Here is an 18,853-nt window from a genome sequence, read left to right on the forward strand (position 1 = left end):
CTTTCCCCATCAGGTCCTGCTGTCCTGGGAGGAGCAGTAAGCATCCTACCTAGAGCTCAGGAGGAGGGTAGTGGCAGGTGGGTACCAAAGGACAGAGCAAGTTTACCCATCCGTTTCACTGAAATCCACAAGCTCTAACCCCATGGTTCCCAGCCCCACCTGCACATCACTGTCACTTGAGGAGCAATTAAAAATTGTGGCCAGTCCTCCATCTCTGACCGATGAAGTAAATTTATGGAGAATGGGGACCCAGCACGATCACTTCTTAAAAGCTCCAGGTGTTGTGTGTGTGTGTGTGTGTGTGTGTGTGTGTGTGTGTGTGTGTGTGTGGAGGGTGTGTGTAGAGGGATAGCAAGGTGTAGCTGGAGCTAAGAACCATAGTACCTGGAAGTAGGATAAGCCTCTGGAATGAGTGAGTAGGTGAGTGGACCTGCAGGGTCTGTAGGAAGGTGCAGCCTGTGAGGCTGGTGACCTGCTGTAGGGAAGGAGGCTCCTGAGACATGTGGGAGAGGCCCAGCTGCAGTAGAAAGCCTGCTGCAGTCAGAAATGGGGGTAGCTGGAGAAGTCTACGCTGAAGCTCCGGTTCCTTGTCCTTCTCCCTTATAGCTGCTCACTCCAGTGGGTGGCAGCCTCTTTGTGCTAAGTTAGGAAGCTACCCTGGCCTGCTGTCCTTTGAGAGAACATTGCCGTGGATCCTCGGGGTGGTCAGGATGGTTTTACCCCACCCAGACATCAGACGGCCTTCCAAGCCAGGGAGAGAGAACAGTGGGTTTCTGGGGGTGACCGGTCCCCCTTCATGGCTGCTGCCCAGGGGGTCAGGTAGGACTGTCCGGGAGAGCCAGGGGCGTGTCCAGAGAGCCCACACTCCAGGATACTCACAGAAGCCAGGGACTGCTACCTGGGACCTCCCAGACCCCCGCCCCTCTTGGGTAGGGGTGTAGAGCTCTCCACATGCCTGAGGCTGAATTTCCTACTTATTCCATGAGAATGGGATGGAGACACAACAGGATCATAGTTATTTAGAGGAAATAAATGCAGATGCCAGAGCTGATGAGCAGACTGACTCCTGCCATGCATGCCACAAACCAGAAGAGAACGAGCCTTCCCTGAGTGTCTAACAGTAGCTAACATTTACTGACTCCTTGCTCCGAGCCAGGCTGTGGTGTGCTCGCCTAATCAGCATGATGACCCCATGAGGAAGGCACTTTTGTCTCCGTTACACAATGGAGACATTGAGGTGGCCAGCATTGTGAGCCAGTAGGCGGGGAAACCGACATTTGAGTTCAGGGCACCTTGTTCCAGCCTCTTAGGTTGCTGGCTCTGTTCCCACCTGCATCTTCTTACTCAGTCCTCAAGACAGCCTCTCAGGCATGTGGCATGTGACCCATTTTCCATCAAAGAGACTGGGGCACCAAGAGAGGTAAACCTGCTTGTCCAACCCCTGCCAGCTAGTAAATGGAGGAAGGGGGGGGTAGGATGTGTGCAAGATCTGGCTGGGGACAAACACAAATTCTGACTCATCATGTTGCCTCTGCCAGAGGCCTCGACTCATTCTGTCTCTCCTCCCTCTCAGAGGGAATAACTTCACAGTCAGGCCTTTCCCAGGCTAGCAAGGCAGACACACATGCCTGTGTAATGTGAGCATTGACGTTGTAATGGGATATGTGCTAAAACAGGTCATGCGAAGTATTAGAGGCAGTGGGGACAGGGAACGACTCTGGTCAAGAACCAAAGGAAGTGGGGGATTTTTCAGGTGGCTTCCCTCACCCAACTCCTCCCCAGGTGAAGGTATCAGCCTGAGAGCAGGCCCAAGAGAACTTCAAAGGAAAGGAATGTGGACCCATGGTAGCTCCACATTTTGTTGAGCTCGGAAATTTTACAATTTTAGGGTCCCTCTTTGGGAAAATGCAGTATTAGGGTTACCCAGCTAGGAAAGTAAATATTTACTGAGAACGAAAAAGATCACCACAGTCCCAAATTTGACGGGCTTTTGGAGGTGCGTGGGACTGCCCTCGTGCTCCGCCATAAGCCAGGGTCACTAATGCTCGTGGTTGTGGTTTCCTACAGTCAGACGACGTGGATGAAAATCAGCAAAGGGGAGAGGAACAGAGGGTGGGGTCCCAGGGAGACCGGATGCAGGCTCCTATTTGTCCTCTCCCAGTGGGGTTGCATGGATGGTGCTGAATTCTCCCATCTAGGATGTGCATCTGGATCTGCAAAGGGTCAGCGACCCCGTGAGCCCACCTGAGACTTGTGTCCAGGGTTTGTGTTGGGAGGAGGTGTCAGTTGCAGGGGCATGCAGCTCGCTTGCAGCTAGCTCACCTTAGCTGCTCAGCCTCCAGCCCTGCAGAGGTCAGACTGATTCAGGGGCACAGCCCAGGGCTGTGGACACACAAGGGCAGGCAATCACCTTGAGCCTCACAATGTTAGCATAAACTGTCGGTTCCCACAGACAGAATGTGACCCCAGGCTTCAGGTATTTAAAAACAACCTCCTATAGGATATTCCAAGGGCTCAAAAGTTCTCTCTCAGGGGCCCATAAAGGTCCAGTCTTTTCTTTGGAATGTGCAGGGTTTGAACAATCTGAATCTGTTGATCCAACCTTTTGCTGCAGGCTGACACATACCATGAAAAGCCCGGAAGCATTTTTTTTTTTTTTATTAACTGTTTGACATACCTTTATAAAACATCGTTCCTCATTACTGCATATTCTCGTCTTTTCGTAGTTTGTAAGATTTCCTATAGAGAGAACAGTATTCTGGCATTTGGCCAGAATTTATTGCTAATCGGATTATAAAGATTCAGTTTCACAAACAGATGTACCCAGTGTTTGTAGTACCACTCACCATAGGTTTGTGGTTGAAAAACACTGGAATTCTGATGCACATTTTTGCTCACAATTCCCATTAAGAAACACATCATGCCTTTGTAATTGTATATGTTGCACTGTCTGCAAATTTTACAAATACATGTGATGGGTGAGTACATGACTAGGGGCCTTGTAGGGCCTTTAAAGGGGTCCCGGAAGCTTAAGCTTCTTCAACCTCATGGTAAAGCCTCCTCTGGGTGAAAGAATTAGTCCCTGGCAGTCTAGCCTGTGCCCAAAAAGATGCTGAGTTTTGTGGGAGCGCCCAAGAAGCTACTGCCCTTACCCATGCTCAGAAACACATGGCTGTTAGGGAGAGTGAACTACAAATGAGGAATGTAGACACGATCTCAAAATTGACACCCAGGCCTAGGAGATCTCAGGGGGTGTCTTAGTTTGGTCTGAATTAACAAAGTAGCAGTGACTGGGTGGCTTACAGACGGCAGAGGTGTATTTCTCCCCGCCCTGGAGGCAGGCCAGAAGTCTGAGATCAGGGCACCAGTGCTGTTGGGTTCTGGGGAGGGCCCGCTTCTGGGTTGCAGAGCATGGCTCTTCGAGAGACCTCTGGTGTCATTCCTTTATTAGGACGCTGATCCCATAAGGGCTCCGGCCTCACCACGACCTAATTGCCTCCCAGAGGCCCCACCCCCCAATAGCCAGGACCACTGAGGACCAAAGGGCAGACTGGGGATAAGCTGTCCTCATTATTTACCAAATGGCTGAGTGTGTTAGGTTGTTAACCTGACACATTAGGGGGTTAAGTTTCGACTTAGGAATTCTGGGGGCACACACACCTACAATCTAGAGCAGGAGGCCTGCAGAGCTTTCTCTTTGAGGCCCACTGCCCTGGGGTTCCAGTCTTCAGATTTAGCTCTGACTCGGGACCACTGAGGACCAGAGGGTAGGCTGGGGATAATTGCATAAAGTGACACATCAGGAAACTGCTTTATTACTAACAGAATGAATTTTGTTAAGATTCAAATCTAAGTGCCTACTTCACTTAGCATATGTGGTGGGTTTAAAAAAAAAAAGGATTATTTAGTAAGCAAGATTGAAACTTACAAAATTCAGTGTATAATTGACCACTGGTTTATTTGTATTTCATGGGTAAATGAAACAAACTATGGATACCAAATCTGTGATAAAGCTGTCAATAGCAACAAGACCCAAAAACTGACATATGAACTAGTGAATAAAAATACTTACCTATTTTTGAAAGTTTTTATTTTAATATCAGTTAACATACAGTGTTATATTAGTGTCTGGTGTATGATATAGTGATTCAACACTTCCATACATCACCCGGTGCCCGTCACCACAAGTGTCTTCCTTAATCCCCATCACCTGTCTCCCCCCATCCCGGCTACCACCACCCCTCCTGGCCCTTCTGGTGACCATCAGTTTGTTCTCAATAGTTAAGAGTCTATTTCTTGGTTTGTCTCTCTCTTTCTCTTTTTCCCCTTTGCTCATTTTTTTTTCTTAATTCCATATATGGGTGAATTCCTAGGGCATTTGTCTTTCTCTGACTGACTTCACTTGGTGTTATACTCTCTAGCTCCATCCATGTCATTGTACATGGCGAGATTTCATTCTTTTTTATGGTTACATAATCCATTGTGTGTGTGTGTGTGTGTGTATATCTCCTCTATGCATTCATCTGTCAGTGGACACTTGGGCTGCTTCCATATTCTAGCCATTGTAAATAGTGCTGCTCTAAACATGGGTTGCATTAAAGCATATATGTGTATGTGTGTGTGTATTATTTTTATATATATATATATTTTTTTTTTTTTTGCCTGTGCCCAACAAGATGCTGAATTTTGTGGGAGCACCTGAGAAGCAACTGCCCTTACCCCTTCTCAGAAGCGCACATGGCCCTGTTAGGGAGAGTGAACTACAAATGAGGAACGTGGACACGATCTCAAAATTGACATGTATGTCAATTGACGTGTGTGTGTGTGTATATATATATATACACACACACACGATTTTATTTATTTTAGAGAGCACGAGCAGGAGGGTGGGACAGAGGGAGAAGCAGACTCCTCACTGAGCATGGAGCCCAATGTGGGGCTCAATCCCAGGACTCTGGGACCATGACCTAAGCCAAAAGCAGACGCTTCACCATCTGAGCCACCCAGGTGCCCCAGAGTACTTATATTTTTAAATAAACTAGGTTTAGAGTAATAAATAGAGTGTGGAAAACTACAATGTATTACCAAGTTGGCTACCAAGGAAGTATTTTAAGAGGAGCCTCACAAGGCAGTGTGAACAGCAAAGTGGTGTTTCCGGCGCTGAGACACAGGAGTGGGTGGGTGGCTGGTCCCCAGCAGCCGCCTGTGCTTCGTGGGGAGGGACAGTCCTAGAGAAGGGAAGAGGCCACCACAACCTCAGATGCAGGCTGGGAGCAGGGACGCCGGGGGCTCAAGAAGCCTGCTCACCTGCTCGCCTGAGGACTCCCACCAGAGATGGGAAGCAGTGCAGTCAATCAGAAAAAAACATGGAGGAGGTCCATCTGCCACCAGCAGGGGTAACCGAGGGTCTGGCTCGCACATGTGTTGCCCCGTATAGCCTGTCACCTGACAGCAGCCAAAATGCCAGCCTCTGAGGGCTGGAGAGCTACCTCCGCTCCCTGTGGGCCCGCCCCAAAGGTTCTGGTGACACCCATGGGTGACACTCCGCGCCCAGCTGCAAAGCGCCTTTACAAGTACATTCTCTTGCTTAATCAGGCGCCATCAGGGCATGACTTAGCACACTTTATGGAAAGAAAGATAATCTTACAATTGAAAGTGGTCATTCTCGGCCTTAGCTACACACTTGAAACAGCTGGGGAATTTGAAAACCCTGCGATGAGCACAGCGCACCCCCAGGCCATCCAGAAATCAGGGGCCAGGAGCTGGGCAGAGGAGTAGCCGCACCCAAGAGCTGCCTTCATCCTTGCAGCAGGGTGGATGTGGAGCCCATGCAGGAGGGCCAGAGCTGGGTGGCTTTGAAGGGCCTCTTGGTGAACAGAGATAATGAACCAGGAACTCAGCCTGCTGTCCAGCTGCCCCAAATTATCTAGATTTAGAAAGGAACACACGATTATGATGAGTGCTCTATTTTACGTTCGCTCGGGCAAACCCCAAACCATGGGTAGAAGGAGAAAAAGCAAAGGCCGCATCCAGAGCGCGCACTTCTGCAAGAATTCAGGAGACCTCTCATTTGTCTGCCTGTCAAGGATCATTTCATAACTCAGAGCAGCTGTTTTTCTTTTATAAGCTGTCTTCATCATTGACCAAATGGCTGTGCGTGTTTTGGTCTATTTCTGTACTTTGGATTCTGTTCTTTTCCTAATCTATCCCTTCAAGTGTCACTACTGTTTTAGTTATCGAGGCTTTGTGATGCCTTTTAATACCTGGCCAAACCATTTCCCTCTTATCGTGCTGCTTTTTTCAGAGTTGGAGGGAAAAAATGTCATCCAAGTCACAAGTATATCTAACCTAGATTTAATCTTTCATGTCAGAGATTTGTAGATTCCTTCCCTTCTTGCCCCTGGTTCCTGTTCTCTTTTCTTCATCATTGGTGAGACTTACTTTCAAATTAAATCTTGTAAGTAGATGAAGAAGAGTGGCTTGGGTGGAAAGGGGGTGTTGGGGCCCTGGAAGCATTGACACAGAAACCCATGTTTTGAAGGAGGGTCTAGAAATCACTGACTTACATACTTACTATGTGGCATGATAATCTACTAGAAATGGCAAGCAGTTCTACTAAGTAACTGTAATTAGTATCATTTTTATATTGACAACTCATTAAAACGTTTTCCTCTTCCCACTGTGTAAACACTCCAATCTGTTAACTGTTAGTAGTATTCTCTTAGCCGATGTCTCTTTCTTGCATGTGCACACTCACACATCTCCTGGGCCAGACCCAGACCTTGCCTCACACTCTCCAGGACTAGTGTTAGGCACGGTGTAATTTGGGGGCAACATCCCCTTAACATCCTTCTTTCTCTACTTACTAATACCCCTCATTTCTTTGATAAGAGAAAAATCCTTTTATGACATAAAAGAAACTGACAAACATTGTGAAAAAGCTCTACTCCCAGCCCCTATGAATTTTTTTTTCTTTTTTGAACAGCTCCCAAGCAAAAAGATGAGGAAACAATGGAGGCTACTGTGTATCAAGGTCATAGGAAAGGGAGAGTGGTATACAGAAGTCTCGGGGGGCCTCACAATTTTGTTATGGTCTCTAGTCATTATCACTCTACCTGCATGTGTACAGAGAGCTAGGGCCACAAAGATGGGGTGCAGCCTCTAATCATGGAACCTTTGTTTTTCCCTTGTTAAACTGGCCTGTTTGGCCATTATTCTGTTGAGCATCTACTGCATGCAGGGTGATGTGGAGAATACAGAGATTTAAAACCTCAAGGCTTTTATGATTTCTTGGAGAAAAAGGCAACTACCTCACAGAAATAGAATCGAATGGCGGTTTTGCTGGATGATAGCACGGGTGAAAATCTGCAGGATCTTGGGCCTGATGATGACTGTTTACATACAACATTGAAGGTATAATCTACAAAAGAAATAATTGATAAGCTGCACTTAATTAAAACTAAAAACTCCTACTCTGAAACCTATAGAACACTGATGAAAGAAATTGCAGAGAACACGAAGAAATGGAAAAACATCCCATGCTTGTGGATTAGAAGAACAAACATTGTTAAAATGTCTATACTACCCAAATCAATCTACACATTTAATGCAATCCCTATCAAAATACCACCAGCATTTTTCACAGAGCTGGAACAAACAATCCTGAAATTTGTATGGAACCACAAAAGGCCTCAAATAGCCAAGGCAATCCTGAAAAAGAAAAGCAGGAAAAAAAAAAGAAAAAAAAGCAGGGACAACTGGGTGGCTCAGCGGTTGAGCATCTGCCTTTGGCTCAGGGCCTGATCCCAGACTACTGGGATCGAGTCCCACATTGGGCTCCTTGCATGGAGCCTGCTTCTCTCTCTGCCTGTGTCTCTGCCTTTCTCTCTCTGTGTCTCTCATGAATTAAAAAATAAAATCTTTAAAAGAAAAAAGTAATAAAAAAAAAGAAAAGCAAAGTTGGAGGCATCATGATTCAGGACTTCAAGCTCTACTACAAAGCTGTAGTCCTCAAGAAGTATGGAACTGGCATAAAAACACCATAGGGCAGCCCGGGTGGCTCACCGGTTTAGCACCGCCTTCAGCCCAGGGCGTGATCCTGGAGACCCAGGATCGAGTCCCACATCCTACTCCGTGCATGGAGCCTGATTCTCCCTCTGCCTGTGTCTCTGCCTCTCATGAATAAAATAAAACCTTAACAAACAAACAAAAAACCCAGACCATAGATCAATGGAACAGAATAGAAAACCCAGAAATGGACCCACAACTATATGGTCAACTAATCTTTGACAAAGCAGGAAAAAAATATTCAACGGAAAAAAGCCATTCTCTTCAACAAATGGTGTTAGCAAAACTGGACAACTGCATGCAGAAGAATGAAACTGGACCACTTTCTTACAACATACACAGAAATCAAAATGGATGAAAACCTAAATGTGATACAGGAAACGATCAAAATCCTAGAGGAGAACACTAGTAGAAACCTCTTTGACCTTGACTGCAGCAACTTCTTAGTAGACATGTCTCTGGAGACAAAAGAAACAAAAGCAAAAATGAACTGTTGAGACTTCATCAAGATAAAAAGCTTCTGCACAGCAAAGGACACAAGCAACAAAACTAAAAGGCAGCCTATGGAATGGGAGGAGATGTTTGCAAATGACATATCTGATAAGGAGTAGTATCCAAAATCTATAAAGAACTTGTCAAACTCAACACTCAAAGAGCAAATGGTCTAGTTAAGAAACGGGCAGAAGATATGAATAGACTTTTCCCCAAGAAGACATGCAGATGGCTAAAGACACATGAAGAGATGCTCAGCATCACTCATCATCAGGGAAATACAACTCAAAACCACGAGATACCAACCACTGTATCAGGATGGCTGAAATGAACAACACAGCGAACAGCAGATGTTGGCAAGGGTGTGAAGAAAGGAGAGCCTTCATGCACTGTTAGTGGGAATGCAAGCTGGTGCAGCTACTCTGGAAAACAGTATGGAGGTTCCTCAAAAACTTAAAAATAGAGCTCTACCCTATGACCCAGCAGTTGCACTACTAGGTATTTACCCAAAGGATACAAAAATACAGATTCAAAGGGACACATGCACCCTGGTGCCTTGATGTTTATAGCAGCATTATCAACAATAGCCCAATTATGGAGAGAGCCCAAATGTCCATTGACTGATGAATGGATAAAGAAGATGTGGTCTATATGTACAATGGAACATTATTCACCCATCAAAAGAATGAGATCTTACCATTTGTAGTGATGTGGATGGAACTAGAGGGTATTATGCTAAGTGAAATAAGTCAGAGGAAGAACGATATTATATGATTTCACTCATATGTAGAATTTAAAAAGCAAAACAGATGAACATATAGGAAAGGGGAAAACAGAGAGGCAAACTGCAAGAGACTCTTAACTATAGAGAAAAAGCTGAAGATTGATGGAGCCTGGTCGGTGGAGGATGGGCCTGATGGGCGATGGGCATTAAGGAGGGTACTTGTGATGAGCACTGGGTGTTTTCTGTAAGTGATGAATCACTAAATTCTACTCCCCAAACCAATATTACACTACATGTTAACTAACTAGAATTTAAATAAACATTTGAAAAAGTTGCAGATAAAAACTCTTGCTCTATGAAAGACATGGTAAAGAAAATGAGAAGACGAGACACAGGCAGGGAGAAAATGTTTGCAGAAGATATTTCCGATAAAGTATCGTTATTCTAAATATACAAAGACCTCTTAAAACTCAACAATAAGAAAACGAAGAATCCCATTTAAAAATGGGCAAAAGAAAAAAACAGGCAAAAAAAAAAAAAAGTCTCCTCACCAAAGAAGATATACAGATGGCAAGTAAATATATGAAAAGATGCTCAAATGAGATGTCATTATGGAAGGGCAAATTAAAACAACCCATTAGAATGGCCCAAGTCCAGAACACTGACAACACCAAATGGTGGCAAAGTTGTGGAGCAACAGGTATGGACACATTGGAAGACCATCTGGCAAATTCATATAAAATCAAACATCCTCTTACCCTGTGATCCAGCAATCATGCTTCTTGGTCTTTACCCAGAGGAGTTGAAAACTTGCGTCCATGCAAAAACCTGCACACTGATGTTTTCTAGCAGCTTGAGACATAATAGCCCAAACTTGGAATCAATAAAGATGTCCTTGAGTAGCTGAATGGATAAATCGTGCATATCCAAACAGTGGAATGTTATCCAGCACTGACCAAAAATGAGCTATCAAGCCATGAAAAGACGAGGAGGAACCTTGGATGCATGTTACTAAGTGAAAAAAAAAAAAATCTGAAAAGCCTACGTACTATGTGGTTACAACTATATGACATTCCGGGAAACACAGAAGTATGGAGACAGTAAAAGAGCTCAGGGTTGGCATGGGTGGGGAGAGCTAAATAGAGTCCAGAGGAGTTTTAGGGCAGTGAAACTGCTCTGTAAGATACCATAAGGGTGGATCATGTTCTTATTATATGTTTGTCCAAACCCACTGAATGTGTATCTCTGAGGGAACTGTAATGTGAACTCTGGACTCTGGATGATGATGTGCCAATGCAGATTGTGACACATTTCCTGGTTGGGTAGGGACTGCGGATGGTGGGGGGAGGCTGTGCATATGGGAGGGGGGTGGGCAGGGAGTACCTGGGAACACTCTGTACTTTCTGCCCCATTTTGCTGTGAACCTAAAACTGCTCCGAAACTGCTCTGAAAAATAAAGGTGTGTGTGTGTGTGTGTGTGTGTGTGTGTGTGTGTGTGTGTGTGTTTAAAGGCAATCTACACAAACCCCTTTGAACTTCCTCAGCTTGAAAAAATGCATGGAAATGCCAACTATGAAACAGTTGCCTCTACACAAAGGAATTATGAAAAAATGAGTCACAGGGGCGCATGGGTGGCTCAGTGGATTATGCGTCCAACCCTTGATTTCGGCTCAGGTCATGATCTCAGAGTGGTGAGATGAACCCCTGGGCTGTAGAAGATTCTTTTTCTCCCTCTGCCCCTCCTCTCCCTTCCCCAATGCTTGCACTCTCTCTCTTAAAAAAAAAAAAAAAGAAAGAAAAGAAAAAAATGAAAAACTGAATCCCAGACCTAAATGTAATACCTGAAACTGAAACTTCCTGAAGAAAACAGGGAGAGCATCTTTATGAGCCTGTGTTAGGCAGTGACTTTTTAGTTAACACCATAAACACTCACTCACTAGGAGCAGAGAGACTCTGAACTTCACTCAAATTGTTTTTTTTCTAAACACACTGTTGAAATATGAAGAAAGGAGTTGCAGGAGGGGAGAGATATTTACAAAAGATACACATCTGTATCTGGGGAAAAATATGCATGTGTAAACATTTAATGAAGAAAACAACCCAATTTATTAAATGGGCAAAATATTTGAACAGAAATTTCACCAAAGAATAGGCGCGGATGGCAAATAATGTCTTCATTAGCATAGCCACAGAAGGGGAGTAAGTCAATGGGCAAGAACAAACAGATGGGCCATGGAGAAGAATTCCAAATAAGTTATACTCTACTCTAAAAGATGTGGAGCATAACTCTCCACGCCTCCAGGGGGGCTGCACAATGAGTTCTTTCCAAAGGGTGTAGAGTGGAGGCGGGGAGAAGTAACTTTGTCATGAGAAGGCTGACAGGCACTGCGTCAGCCAGGTGATCAAGGTCAAAATCAACAGTGATTAGTTATGTTGAGAGAATGTGCTCCTGACATGACAGGATGAAAAATGGCACTTTGCTTCTGTGGTCTTCTTGCCCAAATCAATAAACTCAGTCTAATCGCAAGAAAGACATCAGATGAACCCCAGGGAAGGGTGTTCTACAAAATAGCTCCTCAAAACTGGCCTCACAAACCAGGAAAGTCTGAGAAACTGTCCCGGTCCAGAGGAGCCTAAGGATGCGTGGCAACTAAATGTAATGTGGTATTCAGGATGGGAGCCTGGAACAGAGCAGGGACTTTAGGGAAAAACTAAGGAAATATTAATAACTGCTTGACTCTAGTTCATAACATCATGCCAATATTGATTGGTTCATTGATTGTGACAGATACACCACACTAATGCAATTTGTTGACAATAGGAAAAACTAAGTGTGGGTTATTTAGGAACTCTCTGTACTACCTTTACAGTGTTTTTTTAAAATATAAATACTTTTTTTTTTTTTTAAGTAGGCTCCATGCCCAGCATGGAGTCCAGTGCAGGCCTTGAACTCACAACCCTGAGATCAACATCTGAGCTGAGATCAAGCGTCAGAGAAGCTTAACTGACTGAGCCACCCAGGTGCCCTAAATCTAAAACTATCCTAGAAAAATAGTTTATTTTTAAAATACTATTTACAATAGCATCAAAAAACATAAAATACTTAAGAAGAAATTTAACAAAAGACGTGGGAGGCCTGTATGCTGAAAACCACAGAACATAGCTAAGAGAAAATCAGTAAGACATGAATAAATGGAGATGTATTCTGTGTTCATAGATCGGAAGACTTAATTTGGTCCAGATGTCATATTGTTAAGATGATATCCCAATTAAAATCTCATTAGACTTTTTGCAGAAATTGAAAAGCTTATTCTAAAATGTACATGAAATTGCAAAAGGACCTAGAATAAGCAAAACAATGTTAAAGATTGAAGTTGGAGAATGTGTACTGCCAGATTTCAAGACACGTCATGAAGTTATAATAGATAAGACAATATGGTATTGGCATATGGATGACTAAATAGATCAATGGAATAGAATGTCAAATCTAGAAGGAAACCCATAAAGTATAACTCGATTTTTAACAAAAGTGCTAAATGAATTTAACGGGAGAAATGACTGTTTTTTCCAAAAATGGGACTGGAACACTCAGTGTTCTTATGGAGCAGAAATGAACCTCGGCCTCTACCTTACACCACGTAAAGGTTAATTTGAAATAGATCATACAATTTAAGTGCAAAAGGTAAATCTCTAAAGCTTCTAAGAGAAAGCATTCTTAGAATACACAAGTCCCTAATTGGAGCTGAAAATAAAAAAACCACGGGTAGATTTGACTTTATCAAAATCAAAAATTCCAACTAATCAAAAAAACAATGTTAAGAAATGAAAACACAGAACACATTCCAGGAGGAAATGTTTTTAAGCCACTTATATGTGACATAGAACATATATCCAGAATATATTTTGAAAACCAACAAAGAAATAAGAGAAGACAACAGCATGATGAAAAGAACAAAGGACTTACTCAGGTTCTTCGTAAAGAAAGATATAAAAGTGATAAGCATATGAAAAAGCTACCCATTTTTCTTCCTCCTCCTCCTACACATCCTACACCTTTAGCCAAAGGTATCAGGTAAGTGGTGGTGGTTGGGGGGGAGGGTTGAATCATTCACTCAGTGTATTAGGGTTTTCCAGAGAAACAGAACCAATAGGGCATGTGTGTGTAGAGAGAGAGAATGTTTAAGGAATTGTCTCTCATGATTGTGGGGCACGGTGAGTCCTAAATCTGCAGAGCAGGCTGGTGGGCTGGAGACCCAGGGAAAGGCTGATGTTGCAGCTCCTATCCTATAGCAGTCCAAGTGCAAAATTTCCTCTTCCTTTGCAGGGAGGTTGATGTTTTTCCCCTCCTGGCCCTTCACCTGATTGGATGAGGCCCACCACACGATGAAGAGTTATCTGCTTTATTCAGCGTCTTCTGATTTAAGTGTTAACCTCATCTTTTTAAAAAACCGCCTTCACAGAAACACATAGGCAGACTCTCGGCCACTGAGCCACCCGGGTGCCCCCCTCCGATGGGTTTTAAACAGTGCATGAGGTCAGCACTGAGAAGTCCGGTGTGGAGTACAGACTCCAGAGGCTGGTGAGGAGGTTGGAAGAAGAGGCCAGAGTGTTCTACATTAGACCAGACATGACATGATAGGCAGCTAAGTAAGGCATGGGCAAGCCTAATTGGTGAGGGATGGAGAAGAGAGATGTAGGGACCAGGATTGTGCCCCCGAGAGGCTCCGGGCAGGGACCTGGCACAGGACGGGCTCTCACACATTCCTGTTTTACAAAGAGTCTGAGACCCGGAGAGGGGATGCAACTTGCCCGTGGCCACACAGCATGCTGAGAGAATGTATTAGAGCAGAACCCAGGTCCCTGTCTCTGGTGAGGTGCTCCTTCCATGCCAGGTGGACGGTGTCCTGCTCTTTCTTGCTCTCCTGGCCCACCTTGTCCTCAGCAGAGTTTCCATTGACATTGCATATTCAGCCTCTGCTGTGGGGAGGGGAGGCCAGGGTGCTGCCAAGAAGCTGGGAAGTCTGGGGACTGGGGAGGGGGACTCGGGCCTCCTGAGGCTGCTTTGGGGCACAGTCCTCTTCCCAGAGCAGCTCCTCGCTCAGGCGCGGCTGAGGCTGACCCCGAGTGGTGGCTGTTATTTTAAGTAAATTCACGTTGGAGGGAGGAAGTGAGGGAGATGTGAGAATGAGTCGCTGTCGCAAGATGTGTGTGATAAATGAAACGGGGAACACAAAGACCGACGAGGAGGCACAGCTGTTATTTTTGCTCCTTTTTATAGCAACCTGTCAGGCAGACTTGTCGCACTAAGGAGGAACCCCTCTCCCAAACAGGACCGTGGCCCCAGCCCTCAGGGACCCCGGTGGGCGCTGTGGAGCAGGTGCTTGTTGCAGGGACCCCGGGCACCAGCACAAGCCCCTGGGACGGCACCCCCACAGTGGCACCTGCACTCCCCCGCCCCCACGGGGCAGACACCAAGGTTTCGTCTGGGACTGGGTTGCTGGCTTCCCCTCTGTTCACTGAAGGGTACGGGGTGACTGCCTCAGCCTGTCCCCAAACCTGGGGACATGTCAGGGACACCTTCCCCCAGACCACTCCTTACAAGCAGCTGGGAATGCAAGGGGAATGTTTTCATAATAATATAGACATGATTCCCTAAACGTGGGGAAATGTGACATTCCCTCTCTCAAGTCATCTTCTCTCTTGTTAGAGGCTGATGGGTGCCAGGGGTCTGGGCGCCAGTGGGCAGTGAGCACGGGGCCTGGCTTGGGTGTTGGATAGGGGGCTGGTGGGGCTAGAGTGTGGAGCTCTCTTTGGGGGGCACTTGTCTCCATCCCGAAGCCCTTCAGCAGCTGGGAGGAAGGACAGGGGGCTGCGGGGACTTCCATGGCCCTGAAACAACCCCCGTGGACCTGTGCAGGACCGACCTGCCCTGGGAGCCTCCTCCCAGCGAAGTACTGATGCTCTGGGTAAAAGCACATGACCTGGGAGAGTGTCTAGGGGCAGCCCTTGGCTTTAAGCCCTCAGCTCTCCACAGTCGTCTCGCTTGGTAGTAGGATCAAGGAAAGGAAGGTGTGCTCCTTCCAGGGTGGCTTTCACCCCTGGTCATGGCTGGAGCAGGGAAGCACCATGAAGAGTGCCGAGCACACAGCTCCTGGGCTGTGGTGGGGCTGGGATGGTGCCCTCTGCACCCCGGGGAGGGGGGAGGGGGCTGTGAGAGAGTGAGCAAGGCCAGGACAGGCCTCCAGAGTGGACAAGGAGAAACCGCAGGGCCTGGGTGGACGCGGAGGCTCTCATCCTCGGGCCCTTTGCATCACTTGGGGCACATCCCTAGGCCCCCTCTGTAGGGCTGCTTGCTTGTCAGCCTTGTGTCTCCCATAGAGGAAAAGACCTGGCCCCTTCTGAATAAATGTCCAAACACCTTATGGAGGGATGGAGTTTTCCTCTGGGCTCCGAACCACACATGCATGTATCACCCAGCACCTGTTCCAGGGGCGTCACCTGGTAGTAGTTGCTGGATAAGTCAGGGACCACCCAGCATTGCCAGCATGGCCAACCTGGGGCCTGACTTCAGTTCACCATCCTCCTCGTCGTGCCTGTTGCCCCGCCTGCCAGCTCCGGGCTCTGCCCCTATCCCAGCTGCAGATGCTGCTTTGCCCTTGACCGCTCTGCATCCTGTCTGGTCCTGGAGGGTCCCACATGCTCTTTGCACAGTCAGCTATTCACTCCTCTGTGTCTGCAGTTATTATTAGACGCCTCTGGAACCCAATCCTGCCAAGAAAGGTTTTATCAGCAGGTGTTGTAGGGTTGGCATTTGTGCGTGTGTTGAGGAAACCTGGCGAGGCAGAGACAAGTGATAGTGAATCGGTTGAAGAACCAGGCAGCCCTGGACCAAGCAAACATCTGGACGGCCAGGGGCCTGCGGGCAGATCCGAACCGTCGCCTGGTCTCAGCCCCTCTGGGTCAGGAAGACAGCAGCTCCAGTCATGCGCTGGCCCAGCCTCAGAGCTCACTGACCCACCATGCAGTGTTGGGGAAGTCATTCTGCCTCAGTGGACGTCTTGGCATCTGTCTGTGATGTAGACTGAGTGCCTCACAGGGCTTTTTTTTATTTTTTATTTTTTTAAAGATTTTATTTATTCATAGACATAGAGAGAGAGGCAGAGACACAGGCAGAGGGAGAAGCAGGCTCCATGCAGGCAGCCTGACGTGGGACTCGATCCCAGGTCTCCAGGATCACACCCCAGGCTGCAGGCGGCGCCAAACCGCTGCGCCACCGGGACTGCCCCCTCACAGGGCTTTTAAAAGGCCCAACTGGTGGCTCAGCAGTTGAGCGTGTGCCTTTAGCTCAAGGCGTGATTCCGGGGTCCCAGGATCAAGTCTCACATTGGGTTCTCCACAGGGGGCCTGCTTCTCCCTCTGCCTGTGTCTCTGCCTCTCTCTCTGTTTTTCATGAATAAATACATAAAATCTTAAAAAAAAATAAAAGGCCCAACTGAAGGAATAAAAATGAAATGCAGCGACGGTCATGTGGGCCACCATGTAGAGTGCCCGACAAGCTGCCAGACTGTGATCTGGCCCCACTGGACGGTGCTTGGGTAGGTGCTACAGAGATGGTGTCTTGCTTGGATTCCCAAACCCGGTGAGCAGAGGAGCTGAGATCTAGATCTTGGTGAGTCTGGCTCCACAGGTCACTGTGCCAGGAGGGGAAACAGCCTCAAAATATTACCACCACCTCCACCACCCCTGCTCCTGGGGTCTCTGAGAGGTGGATGAGAAGACAAGAATAGGACAGAGTTGAGAAGAAAGGAAGCGAGAAGGACCAGGCACAGCAGACTGGGAGCAGTGTAGGGAGGCGGCTTCTGTACCTGAGTGGTGGTTGCAAGGGTATCTTCGCATCCCGGTACTTCATGGAACTGTACACCACAACCTGTGTACTACTTCTACCTACATTAGACTTCTTAAAAGGGTTAAGAGGAAAATCAGAACTTTGTAGCACATAGTTATGGAGTACAAATGCGTTTTTAAAGTTTGTTATACTCTTATTACTTATGTAGCTCTAATCTGCATCTATTCAAATGACATTAAAAGTTCTGTTGAAGAATCTGAAGATATTCTGATAAAATTCTTGAGAGTATGGGCCAACATGTAGATCCCAGAACTGAAATTCTGAGAATTGTTGGCCTCTCCTGGGTGGCTGACGCCTGAGGTGGAACCCACCATTGGTCATGGGTCTTCCTTCCTTGGAATGGAAGAGTAATGAGCTGGAAGGAGCCTGGATCTTCAAAGACTTTTTGAATGGAGCCACCCTCTGAGCCTTGGATGGCTCACCTCTGAATGTCAGTTATGTCACAGGGAAAAAAAAATGTGTATATTAAGTCTTGTCATTTAGGGGATTTCAGCTGAACCTGACTGACTTCCTCCCCGCTCTGCTCTGTGAAAGGCACAGTGACTTCCCTTGTCCTCCATGGGCCCCACGGTTAACCATGGGACTAATGGGGGCCCCTGCTTTGACAGGTCCCAAATTGGGAAGCCAACAGATCACTCGTCACCCTGAAAAATGCCATTAGCCGCTTCAGAATACATGAAAGCTGAAGGGATAACCCAAGTTGAGTGATTTTAGGGAATCCAGGAAGTCCCCCAACTGCCTCTTTCACGTATATGGTGCCCGAAGTTCCATCTTTAGTTGTTAATTCTTAAGAGTATACATCTGTGGGAATTGCTACTTAAATACAAATAATTCTAGGTGGGGGAGCCCTATTATATTACCTCGCACGTTAGCATGAAGTCATTCATCTCAGAAGTAGAAACTGAGGGAATCATAGAGATGAATGGGCCCGTGGGGTATCATTTAGCTCAGTGGTTTTCAAACTATGCTTCAGTAAAGCCCTTGTGTTTTTATGATGGTGTCTCTGGGCTGCCGTTCAGGCGGAGAAGGGCAGGAGGGGAGGATGGACCGCACAGAGACATCGTTTTGCTTTGACGCCAGGTTTCGCCATGCTGGAGAGATTTTTAAAAGCCACACCTCTCTTTTATTTTGTAGGTTGAGTCCAAGGTTGCCAACTGGTTAATGTAGCCCAAGTTCAGATGGCCAGTGTGTGGCAGAGCCAGGCCTAGAATTCCAGTTTCTGACTCTTAGGACTGTGCCCTCCAAAGGAGATGGGATAGTGAGACTCGAGATGGGTAAGTGTGGATGGGGGGGAGTGTGGAGGGGGTAGATCCAGGTCTGGGCTTCAGGGGACGCTGCAGAGTGATGGCCAGCAGACAGTCCCGAGCACATGGGGTTGTCAGTGATGATGGAAGCCACTGAGGACCCCTGAGCAGCTTCACAAATCTGTCCATACTCAGCATTTGTGAAATCTCTCTATCTCAGGCCATTGCAAATAATGCTGTTTATCTTAGAATCGTGTAGCTTTATAGTTTACAACATGCTTTTACATTTTTGTATTTAGTCTTTGAAAACTCTTACTTTGAGGGATAGATATTATATTTTTTACATTTCCCTGTGAGGACACCACTGGGTAAGAGAAAGCAGGTGTCTCTCCTGAGCTCCTAGGGCTGTGACCTAAAGCG

At 46.5% G+C, this 18,853-nt stretch overlaps 1 protein-coding gene across 1 annotated transcript in view; it reads left to right on the plus strand.

Moving 5' to 3' along the window:
- Positions 1-18,853, plus strand: part of PIAS2 (protein inhibitor of activated STAT 2) — a 155,111-nt gene that overhangs the window by 129,070 nt on the left and 7,188 nt on the right. Inside the window, exon 14 of the transcript XR_005362421.1 lies at positions 18,324-18,463. The gene's annotated coding sequence lies outside the window, so the exon portion shown is untranslated. The remainder of the gene's footprint in view (positions 1-18,323; positions 18,464-18,853) is intronic.

The sequence above is a fragment of the Canis lupus genome, chromosome 7 (genome assembly GCF_011100685.1).
Source record: "Canis lupus familiaris isolate Mischka breed German Shepherd chromosome 7, alternate assembly UU_Cfam_GSD_1.0, whole genome shotgun sequence".
NCBI classification, from domain to species: domain Eukaryota; kingdom Metazoa; phylum Chordata; class Mammalia; order Carnivora; family Canidae; genus Canis; species Canis lupus.